General features: G+C 43.0%; 1 protein-coding gene across 4 annotated transcripts in view; it reads right to left on the bottom strand.

Annotated features, from left to right (window-relative positions):
• Window positions 1-17078, bottom strand: part of ZNF536 (zinc finger protein 536) — a 354285-nt gene extending 337207 nt beyond the window's left edge. For 2 of the 4 annotated variants that reach the window (XM_087740366.1, XM_087740370.1), the window contains exon 1: window positions 7391-7474. The gene's annotated coding sequence lies outside the window, so the exon portion shown is untranslated. Of the gene's footprint in view, window positions 1-7390; window positions 7475-16008; window positions 16066-16929 lie in introns of those variants that run through there. The other 2 variants (XM_087740367.1, XM_087740365.1) reach the window with 2 other exon arrangements.
• Window positions 17079-17781: the final 703 nt, after the last annotated feature.

Here is a 17781-nt window from a genome sequence, read left to right as displayed (position 1 = left end):
ATAAGCCTGAGCCAAATACTGCCTGATCATGAATAAACCAAGTTCAGATATTTAATCAAATTTGCATTTCTGTGTGATGGAGCATTTACATTATGGCTATCGCTGTGATAGCAGAGCATTTAGTCAATATGGCATCTCTGACCGCTACCATGAAGAGTCAGGAACTGTTCTGTCTGCAGATGATAACATGAGGGACACTACACAAATCCAGGTATGGCCAAGCCAGAACTGACAGCAGGGCTACCTAGAAGAGCATTAGAGGGTGTCCTAGGGCTTGCCTGATCACCTGAAATTCAGAGGCATTTTTCATTGCCAGGTTGTGCCACTGAAGAAAAAAGTACGTCAGTCTACCAGCCTTAGGCTTTTTGAGTAGGGAAAGTTTTCTCGGGATATCACAGGAACAACTGATGCTATGTCCGTGAGGAGCACAAATCAGCACACAGTCCATGGGGGGAGCAAAGCTGACAATTCTTCAGCTCCTTTCTGAAGATGAAACGTTGGTTCCAGTGAACTCACTGGTAAAGGTCCCCATGATTGAATAGAGCCAAGATTTCTTGTTAGACTATAAGCCAATAGGGAAAACAGACAAGAATTTTACTTAATCACTCCTTATGCACTTCAATAAGGAGACAGTCTAGTCCTCCCTGTTATTATCAGGGTTCACCCAAGCACAGGATTCTTGTCTGTTTTATTTCAAACTGTCTTTGGCACATCTTTCTCTTCTTCCTTGCTTTTAATGGGAGAGCAGAAACCCTGAAATCTGGGGGTTTACTCAGATTCTGGCTTCTCTTGGTGGGTCTGTCACACAGATGAAAACGGACTGCAATTTGCTGCATAACCTATGCTGTGCCCCAAGCTGCAGTAGCACTGCATGGTTTCATGTAAGTGACATGTCACAGTCAATAGCAAGTGTGTCAGCTCACTGACAGGCACACAACGTGCGACACCATCCTCCAACACCACTCTCTTCTGCAGCCTCCACCTCTCAGGGAGAGCGTAAACAAGACTTGGTAGCAAGGAGTGCAGAACAGGCATTTTATGGGTTTTGTCAGTGTTGCGATATGCAGCGGCTTTGGAAAAGTATTACCGCAACTGAGTGTCAAATGTCACTCATGTTTCCACTGTGACTGCGAACATGGTACAGTGCATAAAAACCAAACGTGCTAGTTAAACTATGTAACTCCTGAGCAGTGCCCTCCATTAAAGGTAATTGCATTATCTGACAAATAATCAATGTTCAGATGACACTCAAGAGTCCTAACTGCTAATCCCAGGCTAAAACTATCTGATATTTGCCTTCTTCCTGAAGTTTTATACTGTGCCTGTGCTTCAATATCAGCCCCAAAGGAGAAGCAGCATCACAAATAAGGTCCTGGCTTCCAATATGAATTTGTTAATAGTACCATTAGAGAGATGAAAACATAATCTGGTTTTGGACAAAAGAGGGCTCTTAGCCTTTGGTGGGCAGAATGACATGGCACCTTGTTTATATCATTACATAGGATATTTAGCATGTTAATTTTTCATTCTGTTAGGCTTAATTCTTCAATATTTGGTATAGATCTCTTATTTTACCAGGAGTTCCAACAAGAAGGGAAAGAGCAGTGACTTTGATATCAGGGTCTGCAAAGAAAATTAAAACAGCAAATATTAGTTCAGAACAACCTGTGAGAGCGTAAGAGCTATTTTATATAGCTGTGGACTGCTCTGATCTGAATGCATAGAGGATAGCATTCTCCTGGGATACAATAAAAGACTTTTCTCCCATCCTTTCTCCACCTTCCCCTTCCTCACTTGGGCCTCCAAGTTGGACCTTCCATGGTCTGCAACCCCTACATCCCTGATGTTCTACCTCATCATCATGGGAGTGAGCACTGGTACTCAAAGCTCCTGCCTAAGTCCTGGCCACTTGCTACACATATTTGCTGTCTTCAGCACCTGTGTGTGGTGGTATCTTACAAGTCCTCTGCTTTCCACGCTTCCTCTCCCATAGCCGGTGAGGGCCCAGCCAGGCTACCCTCACAGGACCTGCTTCAGAGACCCAGCTTCGTTAGCTTCAGAGCCAAGAGTGGTCATGGGCAATGGGAATGGCCCTGTTGCTTTGGGTGTCTGAAGTAGTTTTGTTATGGAAAGGAGATGGTGGAACGGAGCCAGACAAGTCTTGGTGGAAAGAACAAGAAAACGAGAAGAGCTTTCCTGCTCTTCACAAAGAAGCAAGGTTCTGTGACATGAGCTTAATTAACATTTACATGAACACTGTATTTGTTTGTATTTAATACATCTTTTTCTAAACGTAATTCAAGACCACAGCTATTCTAAAGTATGAAAAGCATATCGTCCTTCGAACCACATTTAAGAACTACTATTCCAGCCAACTTAAAAAACAATTACGAGACCACACATGACTTTTGAAATCATATGGATTACTGATGAGAGCAACAGAGATTTCTTTTTTAAAAAAGAGGTAGTATGTGTCATTGCAGCTTTTCAAAACACCAACACCTAACTTCTAAACTAACAGAATTGTGACCAGAATTTTCCACTGCTTTGGCCTATCCTAACTTCAGAGGACCTGATTCAGCACAGACTTAAGTACATGCTTTAACACTTGACATACAGTTTTAGCAAAACAACTAAGCACATGTTTCAATACCACTGGTTCCACACTAATTCAGGATCAAACGCTACTACAGAAATCCCCAGTGTAAGATCACTGAAGCAGCATAGGTGGAGTCGTAATGCTATACCAGTAAGCTTTTGCACTGAACAGTTTGAATTGACATTCTTTACATGTATGTGAACATCACATTTCTAAAAATCTCAAAGAGGGCTCACGAAACAAATGATAAAGAACCACAAACTATTCACAGCTGAAGGAACATACAATCATCCCCCCAAACACTAAAGAATTCCTAAAAGCTACAGAAACTTTTGTTAACATACAGCCTTCCTTAGAAAATTTAAACCTGTAAACCACAGAAACAAAAGTATTGAACATAATAAAAAGATGAGACTATTTTAAAGTTCTCTGATTCTTGTCATATCAATTTCTCAGAGATAAGCATATTTATTCCTTGTATAGGTACCTTCATATCACACAGTTAAGACAGACATGAGCATCCTATAAAATACTAAAGTATTATTCAGTAATTATTATTGACGTTCTTCTTGTGCCCTAGCCAAACTCTGCATACACCTGCTTATAGAAGGATGGGTCACCTGTGCCCAGGCAATAGGTGTTTCAGTATGGACTTCAACCGTAGAGCAGCAAGCCCTAATAGAACAATAGGTATGTGGGTTACCTAATCGAAGGGTTTAAGTGTTGGCAATATCGTTGATAATAAACTAATAAGTTAGAAGAGCCTTCTTCACCTAGATGTCCAGCAATGATTGGACTAAATAAGGGTTGAAGATTGTTTAGAATTAATGTTGTTCACATTTAAATACAAATTATCTTAGTAAGGTTTTGCATATTGATTGTGCACTGCTGTTAAGTCCTCTTATTTCTATAGAAATAAATGATCCCTACTCAACATATAAAAGCTGTCCTAGTACTAAATAATAATCTCAACAGGGGGTAAATCCTAAATGGAAGTAACTGGAGAGGACTAAATTCACTCTGCAAGTAGGTGGATGAGAAACACCTAGGACCCAGAACAAGGTACAAATGGCTTCCAAGCCTAGCAGAACATTCAATTTAATGAAGCTAACTTCCATTTTACACAGATGATGCCTTCTGAACAGACCTGTACGAAAAAACACAGACACACATCCTCACAGAGGATGGAAACAGTTCAAGAAGCTCCCCCTCCTTCATTTTTTAACCGAGTTCCCATTTCAAATAAGAGGAAATTCTGAAAGGAGGAAAAGTTGTCTTCAAATCCAGCTTGAAAAGGCATGTGCAATACTCCTCCTCGCTTTATCTGCCAGCCCTGTTTCTCCTGACAACATGTTTCCGTAGCACTGTGGCAACCCACAGAGAGACCCTGAGAAAATTTTTTGTAGTCAGACTCCTGCTCTGGTACATATACATGTAGCTGGAAGCGTGCTGAAAGCCAGTGCTTCTCCTTTAACTTATCTTTGGTTTGCTCTATTTTGTTCAGCTCCAGCATCAGAAAGAAAGGTGGAGAGATTATTGGCACATTAAAAAAAAAAAAAGAAATTCAAGGGTATTTTCATGAACAAATCAGAAACCACAAAATTGTACCTTTTTTTAAAAATAATAAAACATTTGCTCCAGAATAAATAATTAAACCAAGAATAAAAATACAATTAGTAAAAGATATATGATGTGTCATAACAACAAGCAACAATAAAAAGTGTCTGAGGACTTATTTGTAAATCTGTATTTGTAACGGAGCAACATAAAAAAAGAGGGTCTTTCCCTCTGATAGGTAATATTTTATTTGATTCAAATATATGAAACACGTCTTCAAAAGCCCAGTCTCCCAACAGAAAACCTCGTCAAAGCAAAGCATACCCAGAAAAATAGTCCCTGTCTGATTAAAAACATCGCTATCTTCTGAAAAAGGTACATGAACAAATCTCATGCAGTTGAAGAATATGGACTAGCCAGACTGTTTTTAGAGGCATCAAATCTACTTTAAATGTTCCTACCAGCTACAAAGCAATGAAAACTGTGTTACATTACAGACTATACATGTGTAAACAGTTTTCAAATCCAGCTGTTTTTATTAAAAATGTATATCATAAATTGCAATACCTTTCCCAATGTCACAGAAGAAGTCTGCATGACAATTTGTTTCTTTCCACAAGAGAAGTTATGTCATCAAATGCAAGTTATGTCTAACTTAATGGTGGATGTGAATTCACTGAAAAAGTTGTATTCGGTAAGTAAAAGGTTAATAGTGTGAAGTCAATGAGTTAGTATCCTGACACATGAAGTAGCCAATCAACAGTTGGTGTTTGAAAGAGGCTGGGATATCACATTTATAAAGCAGTATAATTTTTTTTTTGCTTGTGTGATGATGACTTCAACTGGAAGCAAGCTAAATTTGACTCATCCAGCTCACACCTGAAAACAAGATACTGAATCACTGACAACTATGGACCCAGTCATTACAACATTCATTAAGGTCCTCAATTAGTGAACTCAGTGGTGAATGTTGATCATAAAAGCACTGAAAAAGTATTTGCAAGCTTAGGCCCTGTGAAATTCATGATTCTCTAAGAGAAAGGCTTTCACTTTTCAAAGGGTACCCGAGGGTCCCCATTTCTCATCTACATGATAGGTTCATGGTGGCAACTGAGTGACACTGAATGAAGGTAGAAAGTCAGGCAGCGTGCAAAACGGGAGAGGGAGGGAAGCTCTGAGTGCTTGTCTAAGACCCCTCTGCCATTAGTAGCAGAAGCCCCCCGGAGAGGTGCAACGCCTCCTCAGACTGCCCAAGTCTGTATTCGTAAAGCAGCCATCAATAGCCACAAATTTGAGCCAGCCCCAGAACAGCTCTTTGCCACTTATACTGTAAAGCAAAACTCATCACAAACACCTTTTTAGAAAGAATTTAAGAGTTTTCATGCAAAGGGTAACCGTCACCCAATATTTTACTCCTAGGATTTTATTATGGTTAACCTACCAAGGATCTGATTTTATACATTCTTCATGTGTAAAATTTCTATGAGTGCCAGCGGCAGTGAAGGTATGTAAGCGTTGCAGACATATCCCCAAATCCACCTCAGCTGTAGGAAGAAATCTCACAGCATCACTAGATCAGAGATCACCTCAGACCAGTTCTAAATGATTAAGATAGTTTAACCCAACTACAACAGGTTATTTACATGCAAGTTAAGGGTCTGACCTCAAACCTTTGAAAGTCAACTGCAAGGTGCTCATGGGTTTCCGTGGACTTTGAACCCACTCCTAAGAAATAGTCTGGCTAGCATTTTTTGTACTGTGATGAAAGAGGGTAGTATCTTATCTATACCTTACAAGTATATATAAAAAACACAGTATAATTTTTAAGATCTAATTAGAGAAACACCATTGATGTAGTTTAGGTCTTGCAAAAATCAAAGTTGCAAAAAAACTGAAGGCCAATAAAAATGTTTCCATGATTCTTTTTTTAATCCCATTGAAAACAATTTTTCGTTGTAAACATTTTTGCTAGCCAAGCACTGCAGCATTGTGCAACTGCATGACAGCCAAAGAGAAACTGATGAAAAGCTGACTAGATTGATTTCATTTTTCCAACCGGAGTGAAATACGTAAAAGGAAATAACAAAATGGTGAAGTTATTTTTATATATAAAAAATGTTCACATTTAATAAACTCACATGGAAACTGCACAGCCAATAGTAACCACTTTTGAAATATATCTACAGATCCCTTCAGTTCTGCATGGAAACGAAGGCAACAGTGGCTCCTGCAGCACCTTTTCCCCTCCTCCGGGAAAACAGAAACACCCTCTCTGCTGGAGGAGCCAGATCTGAGCCTGCCCAAACTCTGTATCACCCATTCCCTCTCTCCCCTGTGACCTCCCAGGTTTCGATGTGGAAGTCTGGCAGGGGGTTACTACTGGGAGTCAGAGCTATATTTATTCCCTTGGCTCTCATCCATCACTGTTGCAGAGCAGCCAGAAGGGGAACCAACCAATACAGCATGGGATCTGCCAGAGTTGTGCTGCCAGAGAAGTTAAGAATGAAAGACAGAGGAGACAGAAGCTATCAAAATGAGTATTTCTATCTCTAAGGAAAGAAGGGTTTCCTCCCTTCACAGATCCCCCTTCTACGGATTAAGACTTTTTTTTTTTTCCTCTCCTTTTTAAGAAATCACAATAGGAAAACCTGCCAGTTCCATAGGTCTTCTATATCTCGCATCAGTTTCTTCATGAGGGGAGGAGCACTTAACAATGCAGTATCCCTTGCATCTCTAAGGCATTTGTTGGCATTTATGCAGCATTTCTCTCCACCTCATGGTGCTACCAGATAGAGTGCCATCCGCAAGCTCTGCACCGTACACAGGTCCAAGGTGCTTGCAGTGGAAGGGTCTAACCCTGTACCCGTTGCATCTCCTACAGCTAGACACTTGGTGCTCAGGGGTACATGGAATCAGTTAATCAGTTCCGTTCAAACACATAATCCACTGAACAAAAGAATGGCAACAAAACTCCATTTCAAGATGAAAATTCTTTGGATTGTCAAGATGTGCCCCATCACCAGCTGACTTTTATAATCACTGGATTCTGAATTTCATGAGCAAGGTATAAAGCTGAGTAAGGAACAATTTTCCCATATCACAAATACCTTGAAGATTTCAGAATTTCCTCTTATTCCCCACTGGGACTAAAGTGATACCTTTTGCAACTTTTCAAAAGGAAGAGCCGGCAAGACAACATTAAGAACATGAATACTCTCACGGCATGATACTCACAGGGTGCAGGATTCTACAACAGAATCAAGTTGGACCCAGTCTCTCACATCACACTTGAGTGCCCAAGCCAAGAGTCAGTCCTCCTCTGACCCACTGAATAATTAAATGATTATTTAAATTGGAAGAGCTTGGAGCAGGAACTTAAAAAGACTCACCCTGGAGGAGCCAAAGTGTGGTTATTAGAGCACTCACCTGGGATGTGAGAAACTTGACTTGAAGAAGCTGATTCAAATCAGATATGAGAGGAACGACCTGAATCCAGCTCTCCAGTGACCCAGGTGCATTTCATAATCACCAGTCCATAATGAAGAGATGCAACTCTTTCATTTTGAGCAGAAATTCAATTGTGGACCCGAGAAATCCTTCGAAGATGAAGCATGTTGATACAAACTAATGAACTGGCATTTTTCAACTGCAATAAGAAAATTCCCTCTAGTTCTGGCCAGAAACTATACTTCTATATTTGGAAAGCACCTAGCATGCCAAAGACACTACCAAAACAAGCAGTAGATTGAAACTGTAATCCAGAAGTGGTTGTGGATTTCCTACTGCTCATTTACCTAACAGCATGTCCATTTATCACATACACATGCATACAGCTTTGTGTATTCAAGTAAAAGAAAGATACTTGAACATCTGTTCTTTAAAGCAATCAAGAATATTTTAAAATATCTGAGCTATTTTAGAAGAAATTTTATGGTAAAATCCAAAGAAGGGAGTAGTTAGAGCAGGAGAGTTTTGTTAGCTGGTATTATGGTACTAATAAAGATGCTGGGTTATCTTCTACTAGTTATTTTATTAGCCCTAAGAGGAATTATGCTCCTATGGCAAAATCCCAATGAATCAATGAAGAAGAGATCCCTTAAAAAGGTAATAAATAGTCATTTTATTATACATTTCAATTTTGGGTAGCCTATAACCTTTGCATTTTTTAAACTCAACAGGTTGGATTTCTTTTTGTACTTGAAATAATGAAACAAGAAAAAGTATAATCAGGATCGCTTTGTGAGAACATCAGGCTTTGCACTGAGTTTACGAACAGTGGAGTTACACAATGTATTTATAGTGAAACTAGGAATCACACGAGACTCACCTGGTATGGAAGGGAAGTTTTACCTACTGAGTCCTACCGCAACTGAAATAAGAGGACCAGAATTGGATCCTAGAAATCACATCAAAATCAAGCAAAATGTTGCTAACCTTTATGCACTTTCCTCTGAGAAGAGAGACCCATCATCTTCCTCAAAAATGTTGGGATATATTCCAACAAAACAAAGGTTCAATGAAAAGCTACTTGTAGCAGTGATTTCAAAACTAGTGTTGCCTTCCAACATCAAGTCATCCCTCGACATTCAAAAACCTTAGAAGTCATTGCACAGTCTGAAACCCATGAAAACGTTCATGCAAACCCTTGAGAAATAATAATAAAAAAAAAAAAAAAACAAAAAACAAAACACAACCAAAGAGAGCTTGTCTACACGCAGGGTTCTTTCAGAACTGTTCCAGCACTCACATGGTTGAACCAGGGCAAACACCTATCAAAAATCCCTGGCCACTAGAGTAGAAGGCAGTTTCTGCTTCTCCTGTCAATTATAAACTAACACCAGAGAAGGCAAGATTTTTCCCTAATTCACTTGATCGACGTTTCACTGTCACATCACTCCCTCAAATAAAACCCAAATCAAACCCCAAATTTTGCACTGCCCTATGTTTTAATATTTCTGTGGACCCCTGAAGAAAAACCATGTGTAGATCTAGAGAGCCAATGTTAATAAACACACATGAAAATAAAATGTAACCATCCATGTGGAGCTATCAAAAGAAATGTTAGGAAATTAACATCCAGCCCACCATGTTAGCCTTTGTTAATAGAAACCTGGCTTTACACCTCCTCGCTTTCTTCACCCTAGCTCTCACATGCTCTTTCTTAAGAAACAAACCTAGGCTTCCCTTGAACTCATTTATCCTTTCCTTGCTGGTAATTTTTTCCATATGTTTATTATCCTTTGCATGAAGTAATTCTGCTTGAGTTTTCTATTTACCCATGCTTTTCTAAATTTTAGATTAAAGGGACCTATTTATATCTATCTATATCTACCATTGATACTCCAGTGACAAGACTGATGGCAACAATGTCTGCACAAATCTATGGAGACCAACTTATGAGAGTGAAATAAAACGACGTTAATAGAATATGCTATCATTTAGAAAAATAAATGTAAGGGCAGCCTGCAAACCTAGCACAGTGCTATCATTTGGGTTACCAGGGCTAATTCCCAGATCAGCAGGGGCCAGGACTACGGAGGAAGCAATACACATAGCCCTGTTGTGACCGAGTAGACTGTGGTACTTGATAGCAACCCCTTTGTAGCATCAATGAGCTCAACAAGGCTCCCATCCTCCTCACAAAGAACCACAGTGACTGCAGCAGAATATCCCAAAGGCATAAAAAAGGAGGAAAAGTTTCTAACGGTGCTTATCACAGTTAAAAAAAAAACCAACAACATAAAAAGAAACTCTAACGAAATTCACATTAAGGCTGAAACAAGCTTATTATAAAAGGAAGAATCAGGATTGCCATTTATCCCTTTGCACCATGGTACCCTGACCCATTTGAGGCTGATGGCAAGGAAGGCTCTCTGGGACATCCCTGGCTGCCCCGGGCCAGAGCAGGGGCCGCAGGCAGCACCCCTGCAGGCAGCCCCCCTGCAGCCCACCTCCCCTGCGCCGCTACTCAGGCCACGGGGGTGAAAGTCAGCTCATACTCTCCTTTTTCTCCCCCTCTCTTGATTCTCCTGTTCACAAAACTGCGGCAGGGCCAATTTTTCCCAAGCAGCCTTTCCCTGCGCTGTGGGTAGCCCACCTGGGATAACCCCTGCCCAATCTTCACCAGCTTCCACCCTGCCGGCAAGCGCTCGCTCCCTCTGGAAGTCCAAGGTGCCTACAGGAGGACAGTTTAACACTAATGCGTCAAAAACGAGCAGCTGGTTTGAAGAAGCTAGCTTTGTTGCTTGCCCCACGCTCTGGGAGTGCTATCCAAGCCATCAGCGTTATTTTCCGGCACTGCTATCTGCAGAACTCTCTGTTAATGTCCTACCACGACAGGCAGCACTGCTTTTTTCATAACATGACAAATACTTGTAAGGAATTACCTAATTTTGCTTTTGGTTATACGAGTCTCGAATACTGCAATGCACAATGGAGAAAAGATCAGATACTGAGGCTGCTGAGGCTATTTTAGTTCTGTTTTCTTCATCTGTGTTTAAAAGACAGTCAGATTATAACAAAATTGTTTGTCTTTAATATAGTTCAACTTGACCTGATGAACCCATCTCTTTAGAAAACAATCTCACATGGAGTATTTAGATTAAGACCTCTAAAAAACAGCGACTTCAAAATACTTTCAAGGCCCCATCTTACAATTTTTAAAAAACACAGACAACTGGGCTAATTATAATTACTCCTCTATAATTCTTTTGCTTTTTTGATGCATCTGGTTATCTAGTAAGATGCACCTGAAAATTAGAGCAAATCTAAATATAAGGGAAAGGTGCCAAATTCAGAATACTGGAAGAATCTTCCCTCTGGGAGCGTGTTTAGTCACAGCATTGGTGCAGTTGGGCAGAGGCAACCCAAATCCCCCTTTGCTACCCTATTCCCGTGACTCTCTCCTGATCTGGATCTCTGCTACCTCTGAAAAGATGCTTCAAATCCCTCACTCCATGCTTGGCTTCGTTGCTTAACCTGCCAATAAGAGTGAAAATATCACAGCAGTTATTGTGATCCACTCAGATTTAGGCAGACGCTACTCAGTTATTTCGCGTTAAGCAACAAACGTGCATCAGATCATTACAATTTTCACTTGTTTCTGTCCAAGGTCAGATTCTGATCAGTGACTTGGTCACGAAAGTTCATGCTCTGTATTCGGCCACACAACTGGAAGTTAGAACTGCACGTCTGTACAATAACCCTAAGATCATCCAATTAAGCATCTCAGAATTATTTTACTTTTACATATTTTCTTTCAGTAGCTCATCCTTTTTTCCTCTTTTGCGAACATCTGTGCCCAGAGTGTCTTCACTAGAGAAATTTGGATTTCCATCTACAGTTGCCAGAAATAAGTTTATTCATGTTTCTATAAAAGAAAGAATTTGTATTCTATTTTTTCATCTATGTTCTCCTTCCCTGAATCCAAATTGCTTGCACCTCTGAAACAGACACATAAAATGCCTCAAAAAAGATGGGGTAAAGAATAAGGCAAAAAATGCAAGGTGTGAATGAGAGGATAGAAAAATGGTTTTTCAAGATCGTACTGCTCCTAGCATTCTGAAGAGCCAATATACATCTATTCAAGTATCTGAGAGAAATTCAGAGATTAAAATTTAAATTTACTTACAAATCCTATTAAAACACACTAAATCAGTAGATACTAAAAAGCTTTAATTGTCCTCATTCAAACCAAAAAAATAAATCTATTTGTGGCTTTCTTTTCCATTTTTTATAAAGTTCATATAAATCCATGCGCTTTTTTAATGCCTTTTTTTTTTTAGTCAAGGCACTCTAAAAACACCTGTGCAATTCAAAGTCAACTTTAAGCAAAAATCAACATTTGGAAAAATGACTTCTACTGATTTTCCTACACTTGATGAAACTTGTGCTTCCCAGGGAATAAGCACAGCCCATTTTAATGGACTAGTGGATTTTCTATGTCTGTTCTAATGCAAATCTCTTTGGTCACCTAAGGCTGCCATGGTGGGTAAACAACCTAATGTGTCAGCTTTCTGTACTGAAGATCACAATTTCTGATCTCAGCACTGTCTTCATTGCTGCAAGCAAAACAGTGGTACTGATGTTGCAACTTCCAGGCTACTCTCTTCTGATAATGAATGGGTTGGGTTATTGGCCTCTAGCATGGACAAAAATATGACAATCAGCCTCTTCATTATATAAAAGTCTACAGTGAAGACAGTGCCAGACAACTTGCTGAGTACTAGAGCTCAAATATGTTCAGAAGTCGAAAAGCCCGTAGAACAATTCCTTTTTCTTCTTTACAATTGATAAAGTCATAGTCAATTTATTAAAAGTGTTTTAATACAGTATTTCCATCATAGCAACTTGCATCTTCAAGAACTCATTTGCAAAAGACAGCTTCAGCATGCAAATATTTCAGATACATTCCCTGCAAATGTAATAGAGAGACTAACCTTTCTTACATCTGCAGTTGTTAATTGTCATCATTTGAACAGCAAATGAAAACAAAGTTTAAGCCACTGGCACTTTAAAAAAAAAAAAATCATATTAAATCTGATTTACCTGCAGTGATAGAAATTCAAAGTCACAAGCAAATCTGAAGACAGAGCAGATATGAGAAAGTGCACCCAATTGCAGGGTTTAGGAACTGTACCAAGACTCGCTTCTAGTGCACGTTCTGAAACAGCAATCAATTCTCTAAGCACTTGTTACCAAACTGAAGACATTTTCTTTCTACAACATTCTGAAAACTTTAAGCAACTCATGTACGATTCCTTTCTTCCAAAGATTAACAGCACATCCACTAGAAGATGAATTAAATATAAAATTAAAAAAAAAAAAAAGGATAGCAGAAAGGGAGAAACAGAACAGACTAGGACAAACATCTCAAGCTATTTACAAATATTTTTATAATGACTAGAAATCATAGAGCCCTCTTTAGCTGTCTAACTTAAAAAAAAAAATAAAAATAACAAAAAAACCCTCAAACAAGCCAAAAAAATGCATCAGCTGTTGACTGAACACAGGGCCTGATTTTCAAAGCTGCTGAGCACCCACAACTCCATCTGAAGTCAGTGGAAGTGATGAGTGCTCAGCTCTGCAAATCAGGCCCAAACTGTACAGGGGTCTACTAGCAGCCTAGCAGAAGTGATACTTAGGGATGGGTTTTTGTTGCAGAAACGAGGAGGTTCAAAGTAATCTGTCAAAGAAGTGCTGCTACATTCATGAGTCGTAAAGCTAGCTAGCTCCCATCTATGGGAAAAAAGTTAATTCATAGGGCTCATAGGGCTTGCATTTGTCAAGGAGCAGGACGTCAATGCTATCATTATCAGGCAAATCAGCCAGGCGTTTAATGGTAGAATCAGGAGACATTTGCTCTCCACTATCAGAATGACATCATAACTAAAGCAGCCTTCGGCGAGGGGGGGAGAGCCGGGGCAAGGCTTGGGCTGCACGCAGACTTTGCACTTCTGCTCAGCTCGCCCCACCGATGGCTGCTCCCCTTCCCCAGGAGGCGACGCTTTCAGCTGCCTTCGCTCCACAACTTTGTCCTCGCAGCATCTGAAACACCAGCATCTGATTTTACAAAATACTTCTAAACCTGCCCGATCCAGAACTGCGATATTGTAAGGCAGCCACTCGGTTAGGAGGGGATGGGTTTCACGTAAAATCTACAAATTCACTCTAAAAATTTCTGGCATTTTTAATTACTTCAGTCATCTTCATCCTCCGTCAAATGGGGGGGACACACAGATTAAAAACCGAGTTGTCTCTATGATTTAAGAAGTAACAGCTTAGTTAACTAAGTCGATCTTTAAGCGTAAACAAACACATACACACACAATCTTTGAATATTCTGAAGGATTTAGCGATGATCTATTCGATGATCAGAAACATAACAGCAATACACATTTCCCTTCCACAGTAGCTGTAATTATACAACTCAAACAGCACGAATTACAAACTGTTAATCTATTTTCTTTAAAAATATCACTACAGGTACACAGGCACGGTACAAAAGCCTCACCTTGTATAAAAACTGTGAGGGAAAAAGTTATGAAAGCAGACAGAAAACCTAAAATCCCTGAGGCTACAAAAAAATCCCGCTATTGAGAAATAACCCAAGAGACCACATAGGGAATGTACAGCTTTCAGAAGCACTTCTCATCTTATTTGCACTTAACCTATTGATGTACTTATGCAGGTCACTTACTTTTCGGATATGTTTGAACCCTTTATAATCATGCAGATCGCCGCAGTTTTCACTTGGGCTTTTGGTTTTTTTTGGTTTTGTTTGGTTTTTTGCAAACAAGTTTCATTTAAAAAAGATCCAATTATGCAAATCTGCTCCCGGATAGGTAGTGAATATTCAATATGACGGTGATACTGTAATAGTTCAATGCAACGCACTGTACTGGACAGATTTATGAGGCAACGTCACTACTACGCTCTGGTCCTCGCTGAAGCATCTTGAAGTTAATTAAAGCTGCAATGTCCACTTTTCCAGCCACCCTCCTCATTCAGGTTTACTATTTCAACATCAAACCAGCGAGGGGGCCTCCCCCCTCTCTCCGTACATTTAAGCAGCCTTCCACAGTCAATGAACAATGAACAAAGATTTGAGTGATAGGAAGGGGGGGAGAGAAAAAAAATCTCCACAGGAATAATCAAATCCGGTTTAAACAAGTAAAAATATAGTTTCTAATATTAAACTAGAAAAGAAAACATTCTTCTCCAAGCGAACGTGCAGAGGCGCTTCGCCAGCCCCTTCAGAAAGGGTCTAAAAGCAGCCAGTCCTTTTTATTTCGAGCAGTGAATGAGCCCAAACAAGGCTTCTAAACTTAATTATGACACTTAAAATAGTCTTTTTCCACATAAGCGGGGAGGCTCGCCGCTGCTATCTGTATCAACCGGTCAAATCAGCTCAGCAAACACGGCCCCTGTTGGATTTATTTTAAACTGCACGGGCGGGGGGGCGGCGGCGGGGGGGAATGCACAGCCCCGCAGAGCGCTCCAGCCGCGGGCGGCCGGGCAGCCGCGCCCGCCCCGCCGGGCCCGCGCCCCGCGCCCCGCGCCCCGCGCCCGCCCCTGCCCCGCGCCCGCGGAGCGACACCGCGCACCGCTCCGCGCCGGGCCCCGCCGCCCCCCGGCCCGCTGGCGGCTGAAGTGAAAACGAAGGGATCCGACAAATCGCGCCTCCGCCTCGACACTGCCTCAGCCACGGCCATATCCGCCGCACGCACCCCGAAACAATGCCCGCCGCGCAGGCAGGCAGCGGCCGGAGCCCTCCCCGCCGCGCCCGCCCCCGGCGCCGGCACCCACGGCCCGCGCCGGGCTCCGCGCAGGCGGACGGCGGCCCCGGCCCCGCCGCCGCGGCGGGGGACGCCGGCAACTAACTTTCCGGATGGAGCCCGTGCGAGCCGCCCCGCGGGAGCCGCGGACCCTCCGTAAAAAAAGCGTAAATCTTCGCCACCTTTTATTTCGCGTGGAAGTTCAGAGGCGGCACCGCTCCCCTCAGCCCCTCTGCCCCCCCCGACACACACACACACACACACACACACACACACACATATATTAATTATTTGCAAAACTGCAACAGATGGGCGCGTTAAAATCTGGATTCTTTCCTACGCAGCATCAAAGAATCTCTCCTTCCTCCCCCCCGCTAATCCCGCCGCCGGCCCGGTGCCCCCTCCCGCCGCCCCGGCACCGCAGCCCCGCGCAGCCCCCGCGCAGGGAGCGAGGCCGCTGCCCCGCGCAGGCAGCGGCGCCCCCGCGGCCCTCCGCGCCCGCGCACAGCGCGCCGCCGGGAAGGGGATGCTCCCCCCCCCCCCCCCGGGGATTGCCATTTAAGTTTCCTCCTTAACCTGTTACTTTCTCCGGGCGCTGACAAAAGCCCCGGCGGCGGGCCGGCAGGTGCCTCCCCGCTCCCCGCGGCGCCGCCGGGCGCGCTCCGCTCCCCCCGAAAGGGCTGAGACCTGGCCTGACATTTAGTGCCTACTTGAATGTCACAACGCTCCTCGCAGCATTATGCACGGCTCCTATTCATAAGAGGTCGATTAGAGCACAAAATGGCAGGTCTCTTAGGCACTTGAATCTCACAAGTTTGACACATGGTATGCATCAGCTAACTTTGATTAAAAAAAAAAAAAAAAAAAAAAGAGAGAGAGGGGGGAAGTTTACAAATTACACCACGATTAGCCGGGATCCTACGGGGGGGAGGGGGGGGGGCCGCGTTTAAAGTCACTTCGGCAAAGTTTGCTCCGCAGCAACCCTTTAAAACAAAAAGTTTCTGGGCAAGTTAAGGGCAGGGTCGGTGCGGGCTGGGGACGGCGGGCGGGCGGGCGGCCCCCGGGCAGCGCGGCGGCGGGCGGCGGCACTCCGCGCCGCGCCGCTCCGCTCCCCTCGCCTCCCCTCGCCTCGCCTCGCCTCGCCTCGCCCGCCCGCTCCTTTTTTGTAAAGTAACGGTTTTAAAAGAAACGAGAGAGAAAGAGGAAAAACGTAGGGTTTTCTTCAGGCTAAGTTCTATAGCGCCATTCAATGGCTTCTCCGCTCCTTTCATTATTTTCTGCTTTTCCCCTGACAGCCCTGCTTGCAAACGTCACTGCTATGGATATTTAATTATACTGTATTTTTTTAATCACGGTGGAAAACGCAGGCCCCATTGCGATGATTAAAAAGAAATAAAAAAAAAAAACCTACTCCGGACTGACTTTGGAGCCTCTTTGATGGCTCGCGGGAGCCTCCCGGATCCTCCAAAACCCCCTTTTTACCTTTGTCTTTCTTACCTTAAAATTTAAAGCAAAGCGTAGAAGAAACTCCCGCACGTAAACGGAGCGTTGTAAAAGATTGTGTTCAATGAATAATGAAGCATGTCCACATGATTGACTTGATCATTTTCTTGTGCGGAGGGGGAAAAGTGCGGCGCGGGGCTGCCGCGGCCGCCCGCTCCGGGTAGCCCTCCCAACTGCTTCCAGCACATCCCGAGCAAAGAGCGCTTTATTTTAATCTGTCTCTTTTCAGAATAACCCCCTTCATTGATACTGATCACCCAACATCACAAGACATCCCCATCTCTCAGCGTGGACTCCCCCTATCTGGTAGGTGAAATGCATTGTACCATTAAAAAAGCACTCCATTGTCGTCTTGGCATAATTCACAGCAACTAGATAGGTCTTGCGGCATTTAGCTTTGATGAGCCAAAAGCTGAACCCTTGATATAATAATCTACAAAGAATGGTCTGTGATCGTCCATTTTTTCTCCCTGTCTCGCAACTAAGAAACCATTTAACACGGCGCAGCTTGGTCGTGACCTTGAGCCCGTGTAAACACCCCGAGGAGCCCGCGCCGCTCCGCAGCCCCGCGGCCGGCGCCGCTGCCCGCGCCCCGCGCAGCCCCCGCGCCCGCGCAGCCCCCGCCCGCGCCCCGCAAACCCCGCCGAGCCCCCGGGGGCAGCGCCGGGCGCCACAAAGCGCCCTTCTTACCTGCTCCCGAAACTACGCAAAGTCTCTTTCTCCGGAAAAAAAAAAAACTCCCGGGGAAACCTTGGTGGACAGGGGGACCGGAGCATCAGTCACCGCTCCGGCGTTTAAGAGAAGTAATCAGCGATAAAGTGACGTTGATCTGCACTGTAACCTTGT

This window comes from Nipponia nippon, unplaced genomic scaffold, assembly GCF_047370975.1.
Source record: "Nipponia nippon isolate SJK-2023a ecotype South Korea unplaced genomic scaffold, ASM4737097v1 scaffold_7, whole genome shotgun sequence".
NCBI classification, from domain to species: Eukaryota; Metazoa; Chordata; class Aves; order Pelecaniformes; family Threskiornithidae; genus Nipponia; species Nipponia nippon.
Note: the sequence above shows the minus strand (reverse complement) of the source record. Positions and strands in the feature narration are given on the sequence as shown.